Source organism: Cottoperca gobio, chromosome 10 (assembly GCF_900634415.1).
Source record: "Cottoperca gobio chromosome 10, fCotGob3.1, whole genome shotgun sequence".
Classification (NCBI taxonomy): Eukaryota; Metazoa; Chordata; class Actinopteri; order Perciformes; family Bovichtidae; genus Cottoperca; species Cottoperca gobio.
In genome coordinates, this window is record NC_041364.1 from 23,197,492 (window position 1) to 23,206,733 (window position 9,242).

Consider the following 9,242-nt stretch of genomic DNA (forward strand, 5'->3'; position numbering starts at 1 on the left):
CGAACTGTCTCTCCGGGTCCGGAACTCGCAGGATGGGAGCAGAGGTGAAACGAGACCTGAGGTTCTGGAAAGCCCCCTCAGCCGAGAGAGACCACTGATACAGCACCTTTGAAGAGGTGAGGGCCGTGAGTGGGGCAGCCACCGTGCTGTAGTTGTGGATGAACCTTCGGTAAAAGTTTGCGAACCCCGGGAACCGCTGTAACTACTTACGCGAGTCAGGAACCGGCCAGGAGGTGACCGCGGAGACTTTGGCAGGGTCCATCTGCATGCTCCCCCGTCCCACGATGTATCCCAGAAACGAGACAGAGGTGGTATGGAACTCACATTTCTCGGTCTTTACAAACAGCGAGTTCTCAAGCAGGCGTTGAAGGACGGCCTGGACATGATGCACATGTTCCCCCTTTGTACGGAAGTAGATCAAGATGTCGTCTAGGTATACGAACACCTGCTTGTTCAACATGTCTCTAAGAACATCATTTACCAATGCCTGGAATACCGCTAGGGCGTTTGTGAGGCCGAACGGCATCACCAGGTATTCATAATGTCCAGATGCGGTGTTAAAAGCCGTCTTCCACTCGTCTCCCTCCCGGATCCGAACTAAGTGGTAGGCATTGGGAAGGTCCAACTTCGTAAAAATGGTAGCCCCCTGCAATAACTCAAAAGCGGAGGAGATGAGGGGAAGAGGATATCGGTTCTTTACCGTGATGTCATTGAGGCCCCCTGTAATCAATACACGGCCTCAGAGTCTTGTTCTTGTTTTCCACAAAGAAGAATCCCGCCCCTGCCGATGAGGATGAGGGACAGATAATCACGGCAGCCAGAGAGTCATTAATGTAACTTTCCATGGCCTCCCTCTCGGGTGCTGACAGGGAATACATGCGACCACGAGGAGGGGACATGCCGGGGTGTAGCTCAATCGCACAGTCGTATGGACGATGTGGGGGCAGAGACGTGGCCCGGGCCTTGCTGTATACCTGGAAGTCATGGTATTCAACCGGCACCCCTGATAAATCCGGAGCAGGACTGGAGCAGACGGACTGCTGCGGAGTGGCGGCTTGCTTCAGGCACACCTTGTGGAAGGCAGGGCTCCACCCCAAAATGGCCCCTGTCACCCAGTCAATGTTGGGGTTGTGGCGGCGGAGCCAGGGGTAGCCCAGAATCAAGATGAGACCGTAGAAGGTGAAACTGGATGGTCTCATGTTGGTTGCCGGACAGTAGTATCCGAACAGGCATGGTCTGGTGAGTGACGGTCCCCAGGAGGTGGCCATCCAGGGCACTGGCCGGAACGGGGACGGCAGAGGAACCCGGTCAATCCCCAGCTGCAAGGCAAGGTCCTCGTCCATTAGGCTAACATCAGCCCCGGAGTCAATGAACTTAGCGAAGGCGTGGGACCCGTCAGTCAACAGCAGTCGAACGTGACACAGGGGTCTTTGGTTGGGGAAGAGTCTTTGGGTTCGGCTCACCAGTATGTTCCCCATTACTGGTGAGCCCGGTCTTTTGCTGGGCATCTGGAAACAAAATGGCCACCCTGGCCACAGTATAGACAGAGGTTCCTTCGTCTACGGTGCTCACGTTCCTCTGAGGTGAGGCTTAACAATGTTATTTCATATTTCTTCAGCATGATTATTTCCACATCATCAAAAAAATTATCTTTGCTTAAACATGAAAGTGGCTGAACAAAAATGTGTCACTCCAAACTCCTCCAAAATATTTTAATGCACTGGGTTCCCATTTTGACCTTACTTAAATTAAGTAAGTGCATAAGGTAAGTACGTTGCGTATGTTTCACTCGGGACACAAACAGCATTTTTTAACTAGGTCACACAAAATTACCATTCACCCCTTGTTTACTTCCACTCTATGCGAGCAAAGTTGCAAATATAACATGTGCTTCCAGTGGCGAAGCAAATTTGCATCTTCGTGCGGAGTACAACTTTGGCTAACTTTGACCAGCAGAGTCTCAGCCTCAACCATTAACAAGGACGTGTGTGTGGTTGATCCCATCGGCACTGCCGACATTCAGCATCGCCTCAATCTCATGCATTCGGGTTGATCAAATTAATCAAGATTCTGTTACTGCATTTTCTCGCCTCAAATGTTTTCAGAAACGTATTTTAGTGTATTGTTAAACTGTACAATGAAAGGTTTGTGACCCAACTGCCATGTGCCTTGAACCAAAACCTCAAGCATGTGGGACTGTGCCCTAAAACATATCTCTAAATACCACCTGGTTGACCCATATACAACCTGGAAACACTGTGTCTTCCCCAACAAAGCTATGCCAGCAATGAATTGTCTCCTGCCGTGTCTCCAAACTGTGCGTGGTGTCTGTATGAGTGCACACATGGCTGGATGTGTATATGTGGTCCTCATCATTGTTCTGTGTGTGTGTGTGTGGCTGAGTGTTTACTTTCTCTTTCTCAGACACCGGGCCAACACAGCACCTAGACCTGGCAGTGAATGCAGGCAATGCTCTTGCCTCTGTGGTCGTTGCCACTGCATCATGTTTTTCTCTATTTCAATGTCACTTTTTATTTTTAGTTTCATCCTGGAACATATTGCAGGCTAAATCATCAAGGTGAGGGGTTTTCTGGCTTCTTTCTGACTGGACCTACTCAGCTTCTCCCAATATATTTTATCCTTACAATGTTTTTCCTAGAGAACAATGTAAGGGTGGGTCACTGAGGTGCCTGGGCTAACATTGCTAGGTTATGTACACTTCATTGTTTATTACATAGTGTTTTGTAGGTTAGGTTGTTGAAAAGATTATTACTTTAACATTGATTTTTATAGTTTGATGAGTTTAAGTTAAATATGTTTTTCTTTTTCTTTTTACTTAATCTCATGTGAGATATGAAAACAATAAATATACATAATAATAATAATAATAATAATAATAATAATAATAATAATAATAATAATAATAATAATAATAATATTAAAATCAAACATATATATATAAGGAATACCTCAATATTTTTGTGAAAAATTCTTATAACATAAAAATACAAAGAACATCTGCAGCTTTTGGCCAACACTCGAGACGTTAGGGTTCTAAGGTCTACTTCAATATCCTCTAACATGAGAAGGACAGTCTAAGATCAAACTATGTATTGAGTCTAAGGTTTCAATATGTATTTAATATATGTATATACTAATACATAGGAATTCGCTTGTACAACGAAGCAAGTTCAACTTACTCAGGATATCTTGTTATCTGGCTTAACCAACCCTAACAACCGCGATCCCACTATGATTTCATTTAATATAAGTTGTGTTCTTACAAAGAACTGTATGCTTTGCCTTGCGTTACTCTGAGTACTTTAATTTAGTGTATCAAATTATATTCTTATACTTTCTAAGTTTGTTTTACACCACCGGGACTGCAGCTGAAAAATAAGACATACACGCCATAGGAATACATCTAAGCAACACATTAATGTAACGGAATAGACACATGTAATTATAGTCAAATACAGGTCTCATGTGTTGTTCCTCTCTGCCAATCAAAGGCTTGCTGAAATCCTCTTCTGTGAATTGCAAGGAGGAGCGTCCTCAGTGCAGCAGTTAAAGGAGAAGTAGTTTAAAGCCTTACTGTGTTAGATTTTTATAAAAATGGTAAAGCAATGAATACAAATGTGAAAGAGATCTACTGGCGTGAGGTTATCTGGCTAGGCATGACCAAGCATGTTTTCCGGAGAGAATCACTTCTTGCTTTACATAACTGCTGGTGTAAAAGGCCAAACAGGAGCTGTGATAGTGAGGGCACTGTGTAAATGTCAGCCGACTCTATTGCATATCAATAACCTTTAACAATTGAAGTCTGGTGTATTAGAAGTACCGAAAAGGCAAGTGATTTTCATATTCAATTTTTGAATTGAATAAATGTTTTCATTTATTAGAGTCTACAGCCATGCTATTGTCTTTGTGAGGCTATAATGCTTGTGAAGAAAACAAATTAGTATGATGGATAAAAGTTAAGGTCCACAGTTGTTGTTTTTTTGCTTTAACAATGGAGTCCACTCTTAGAAACGGCTCTGGTTTGCAAAAAATGTGTACCTAGTCTTTTCTTTGACGGAGACACGTATAGTATGTCTCAAAACAAATGCAAACTGACCACACCAAGATCTTTAACACATGCGATGGTGCTCATGGGAAACGCAGTCATTATTCTGTGAAAACACTTAATCAAATGAAAGTTCCTTGTAATTGCTTTAGGATGCTTAAGCAGCAAAACAAACATCTACTTGGCAGTCTCCTTCTTTCCTCAACCCTGACTAGGTTAAAGAGAGGAGCAACAGACGGGGTATCTACTGTACAAGAAGCCAGACTCTGTCTATTAGCAGCTACTCTTGCCTTTCTGCGCTGAAGCCAAATTGGAAATGTTTCAAGTTGCCTCTCCTTAGCACAGTCATTAACCTTGCTATTGTGTCTGAACACACTCAAACACTTACAGCAGTCCTGCTATTACTGACAGGCAGGCACACACACTCACACACATACTCAATACTAATTCATACAAGGGCCTACTCATGCATGTGGAACATTCACATGCAACCTTTGCTCGGTTCTTTGCCACTTTTCAATACTCTTATTACCAGTATCAATATATTGGAAAATGATAACCAGGCTTTTCGGTAACAACAAAAAATAACGGCTGAATTATTAGCTGAAGTATAGGTCAGGCCTATATGCTTTTTATTCTCTGTAAGGGACATTCACAGTTGTTAGAAATCTGTCTTTTTGATCACTAACATCATCCCCAGATGCTGAAGAAAGAAGAAACCCTGCATGGACATTTTATGCTTCGTAGGCTCGGCAGACCTCCTCCGGCAGCATTTGTTGACTTTGTGTCATGTTTCACTGAAGGAACTTAAATAACAAAGTTCAGAACAGGGACAATGCAGGAAAGAAAGTTGTTGCTTTGTGTTATGTGTTTGCCACATTTATGCTAGACTTGCTTTTGGTGTAAAATGAAAAATGCCACAAATTCACCACACATATGATATTAGATGAGGTGTTTTTAATCATACAGCAACCTCCCTGAGTCAAATAATCAATACTTTTGTCAGTCAGTGAAATTAGAACGTTAACTGATGTAAGCTAATGTTATGTGTAGCTCAACAGCCAAAAGGGAGCAACATGATCAATTGAAATGATATCTTCAGATGTAATTGTCAGCAGTTACTCGCCTGCAGTTCTGTATACAACATAGCACTGACATATAATTCCACTTTTGAATATAATGCTGATGTTAATGAAAAAGTAAAAATAAAAACTAAATAGTATTTACTTTCTTAACTGCCCTATCATCGTCAAACAATAGCCCACCAAAGTTATTCCAGTTCATAGATATAGGTCTTGCAGTACCACTCTGCTTGATGCTGAGTGTAAAACTGAAGGCCCTGGGGAATACTTAGACGTGACTTTCAGAAAGGAAAGTAACGCTCTGTAAATGAGGCATGCAAAAGCAGACGCTTCCACACAGATGTGTTCCCTAACTCTAATTATAATTTACATTTGGCATTTGGCAGATGCTTTTATCCAGAGCGACATACAGTAAGTGCAAGAGTAAAAGAGAGAAGATTCCTCAAGCATCAACTGGATAAAGAGCCAGTGCTTCAGAGCGCAATGAGCAGTGAGTGCAACATTAGTCAAGATGGTTAAATAGTAACATCTATTCTGTCAGCAGTCTAAAAATAAGCCTCTGCAGTGTGTGGAGGGGGTGGAGCAAGAAGTCTTGAGGTCAGGGAGAAAGGTGGGATTGGAAGAAATGGATTTTCAGTAAGTAATGTAAAGTAGACACAGACTGCGCAGCACTGATAAATGCAGGAACATCATTCCACAACTGTGGTGCCTAGGGGGAGAAGAGCCACGACAGGGCAGAGAATAGAGGCTCAGTTAACAGGCGAGTGCCGAAGCTAGGCAAACTGTTGAGTTGGGCAGCAGCAGTGTTTTGAAATGTAAGCGAGCAGCCAGCGGAGAAAGGATTGAGAGGATGGCAGCAACATTTTGGAAGGTTTAAGACAAGCTTTGGCTGGAGCATTCTGCATGAGCTGTAAAGGGTCTAAAAGTGGGTTCGGAAAGGTCAATAAAGAGAGAGTTACAGACTCAAGCCTGGAGACGGGGAAGCTTGTGAACAGGGCTGAGTGCACCAACATGTGCTGTGACTCGAATAGGAGGAGGAGGGAACAATGCCTGACATGTGGAGCCTTTTAGAATAGTTGGTTATCATAAAACGAGTTCTAGAGTTGCAGGTTTGAGTGCCAACACATTTAAAAGGGACCCCATTTCATTAAAGTCAAACCACTTTTGGTGTATGAAAATATAGTTTTAATAAAGTGATATTTTTAGTGTCCACCACACAGATATTGTACCAATCCAATCCAGTCAATATTTATTGATATAGCGCTAGATCCACCTTCATATATAATCTCAAGTTATCTCAAGACACTTTTAATAAAGAACAGGTAAAAAAAGAGAATCATTTTAAATCCCTTGTGGTATTTGATTGAATATGTTCACAAATAATAATCAAGATAAACACCAAAGATATGTAGGCTACTGATTTCTTAGCAAATGTGAATTTTAAATCACAGTTAGACTCCTTGTGATGAAATATTTCAAATATTACTAAAGAAGTTAGATAAACATGTCTCACTGATGATCCCCATGTGGAATCCAAAAACATAGTAGAACAGAAATGCATTCAAGCACAACTGAAAAACAAAAGGAGTGCAGAAGCTGCAACATCTGTTGTTACAAACATATAAAGCCACAATGGAGAGAGGCCAGCACTACAGTGTTGCGGCCTAAATGTGTGTGGGTGTTAACCCAGTCCCCCACTAAATGATTTTACCATCTAGATGACTAAAATTACAGATGAGCTTTTCTACCCTGCTGTGGATTCTGCCAACGTCCAGAGAGTTATACAATAAGTCCAAAATGCATGTGAACGTGTTTGAATTTGTTTATCTGTCTGTCAAAAAGTATGCTAACATTTCTGACAAATACTACCTAGATGCATCTTACAAAAGCTGTAAATGTTATCTGGTGTGTATGTGTTAACCAGGCTGCAATGATTTTAAGCAAAATCATCGCAAGACGATAGCCAATGGTTTCAGACATTGCATTTCAGCCAATGTGTTCCGCCTTGTTTGCTCTCCACACAGACTGTTTGCCTGCATTCAGCCAAAGCCTGCTTATACTTAATTGGTCAATACTACTCAGACCACAAAACCAAAACCAGAATGCTTCTGGTACCAAAATTGTGTGCTACCAACAGATAATAATAATAATAATAATAATTATCAATAATATGATAATATAATAATAATAATAATAATAATAATAATAATAATAATAATAATAATAATAATAATAATAATAATAATGAAAATAAGCTTTATTTGTATAGCACCTTTCATACAAGAATTGCAGCCCAAAGTGCTTCACAGCAAAAACATAAACATTTGTACAAAATTAGACAGAGAATTTGCAGTACAATAATCACAGTGTTGATGAGTGTGAAGTAGCATTAAAAATAGTATGAAATAGCAGAATTAAAATAGTATAAAATAGCATTGGAAATCATGCCTAGTTTCCGTATCTGTGCCGTACTTAACAACACTCCTACCGGGAAACCACATTCATCACACCATACTTGTAAATGTTTTAAACTATCAGCGCCATATTTTGAAAGCATGAGATCAACAATGGGCCCCTGTGGCCTTTCAACTGGTTTACTCCCTTTGCTACACATTCTCGGTAGTCTTCCCGTTTCAGAAACAAACCCCAGTTTGTTAAGTTTTATGAAATCTATTGGTTAAAGCCAATTTTTCTCCAATAATATTCTTTAATCTTTCACTTTTCCACTAATTGTGTAAAGAACATGCAAACATATTTATCAGAGAAACTTCCTCTTTTTCCCGTGGTAAAACAGTATATTTGATCTCAGGTTTTTCAAAAATACACACTCTGAAATGTATAGGAAGTTACCTTTACACATTCAATGTTAAACCAGTTATAGCAAAAATGAACAGTACAGAATGAAATAATTTAAATTAGTTTAAAGTGGCATTAAAAAATGCATAAAATATCACCATTAAAAGGCTAATAATAATAATAATAATAATAATAAGCTTTATTTGTATAACACCATTCATACAAGAATTGTACCCTGAAGTGCAAACATAGTACAAGATTAGACAGAGCATTTACAGTACAATAATCACAGTGTTGATGTACATGAGTGTGAAGTAGCATTAAAAATAGTATGAAAATAGCAGAATTAAAATAGTATAAAATAGTAGAATTAAAATAGTATAAAATAGCAGAATTAAAATAGTATAAAATAGCAGAATTAAAATAATATAAAGTAGCAGAATTAAAATAGTATAAAATAACATTGGAAATCATGCCTAGTTTCCATAGTAATAGTAAAGAGATAAAATAGCAGCTTTAATAAAAGCATTTAAATGAGTTTAAAGTGGCATAAAGTAGCAGCATTAAAGATTGTATAAAATATTACCATTAAAAGCCTAAATTAAAGAGATATGTTTTTAGCTTACTTTTGAAAATATTGAGAGCTTGCCTCCCTAATGTCTACAGGTAAGTGTTCCATAACTTTGGTGCATAATTGCAAAAGGCTGCATCCCCGATTTTCTTTTGGATGTTTCTGGGAACATTTAATAAACCAGTAGTGGATGATCGCAATGTTCTTGGGGGCACATAGTTGATTAGAGAGTTGGCAGTGTAACTTGGTCCGGTTCCGATTAGGGCTTTGTATACAAGATGGAGGACCTTAAAGTAAATTCTAAAAGTTACTGGAAGCCAGTGTAGAGTAGCTAACACTGGACTGATGTGGTCTCTCCTCTTGGTTCTAGTCAGTAGCCTCACTGCAGCGTTTTGGATGAGCTGAAGTCTCTCCGTTGTTGTTTTTGGGAGGGCGGTAAAGAGTGCATTACATTAATCGAGTTGGCTTGAGATAAAAGCATGGATTCGTTTTTCAGCATCCTTTTGATTTATAAATTGTCAGATTTTAGCTATATTTCTAAGGTGGAAGAATTATGTTTTTGTCATCTTGTTTATGTGGGATTTAAAGCTTAGGTCGGAGTCTATGATAACACCAAGACTTGTAACTTCAGGTTTAATCCAAGGAGTGAGTTTCCCCATGTTATTCAGCATAATTTCGCTTTTTGTTACAGGACCTACTAGTAGGATTTCAGGTTTATTTTTATTTA